The following is a 1183-nucleotide window of genomic DNA, read 5'->3' as shown; positions in this document are numbered from 1 at the left end:
GAAGCCACTCCTCKGTAAAAGGCACATGACAGCCCGTTTGGAGTTTGCCAAAAGGCACCTAAAGACTCTCAGACCATGAGAAAAAAGATTCTCTGGTCTGATGAAACCAAGATTGAACTCTTTGGCCTGAATTCCAAGCATCACTTCTGGAGGAAACCTGGCACCATCCCTACGGTGAAGCATGGTGGTGGAAGCATCATGCTGTTGGGGATGTTTTTCAGCGGCAGGAACTGGGAGACGAGTCAGGATCGAGACAAAGATGAACGGAGCAAAGTACAGAGAGATCCTTGATGAAAACCTGCTCCAGAGTGCTCAGGACCTCATACTGGAGTGAAGGTTCACCTTCCAACAGGACAACGACTCTAAGCACACAGCCAAGACAACGCAGGAGTGGCTAAGGGACAAGTCTCTGAATGGACTTGAGTGGCCCAGCCAGAGCCCAGACTTGAACATCTCTGGAGAGATTTGAAAATATCTGTGCAGCAACGCTCCCCATCCAACCTGACAGAGCTTGAGAGGAACTGCAGAGAAGAATGGGAGAAACTCCCCAAATATAGGTGTGCCAAGCTTGTAGTGTCCTACCCAAGAAGACACGAGGCTGTAATCACTYCCAATGATGCTTCGACAAAGTATTGAGTAAAGGGTCTGAATACTTATGGAAATGTGATATTTCAGTTTTAAAWTTTTTATAAATTGCCAAAAATGTATAAAATCCTGGTTTTGCTTTATCATTATGGGGTATTGTGTGTAGATTGATGAGGGGGGAGAAACAATTTAATCAATGTTATAACAAGGTTGTAACCTACCAAAATGTGGAAAAGGTCAAGGGGTCTGAATACTTTCCGAAGGCACTGTATCTACAAAAGTATGTGGACACCCCAGAAGAGCTCGGCGACTTTCAACATGGCACCGTCATAGGATGCCATCTTTTGCAACAAGTTTCTGCCCTTCTAGAGCTGTCCCGGTCAACTGTAAGTGCTGTTATTGTGAAGTGGAAACATCTAGGAGCAACAACAGCTCAGCCGCGAAGTGGTAGGCCCCACAAGCTCACAGAACGCAACGTGTAAAAATTGTCTGTCCTTGGTTGCAACAACGCACACTATAGAGTTTCAAACTGCCTCTGGAAGCAATGTCAGCGCAAGAACTGTTTGTCGGGAGCTCAATGAAATGGGTTTCCATGGCC

The sequence above is a fragment of the Salvelinus sp. IW2-2015 genome, unplaced genomic scaffold, assembly GCF_002910315.2.
Source record: "Salvelinus sp. IW2-2015 unplaced genomic scaffold, ASM291031v2 Un_scaffold762, whole genome shotgun sequence".
Classification (NCBI taxonomy): Eukaryota; Metazoa; Chordata; class Actinopteri; order Salmoniformes; family Salmonidae; genus Salvelinus; species Salvelinus sp. IW2-2015.
This window is presented reverse-complemented; position numbering follows the sequence as displayed.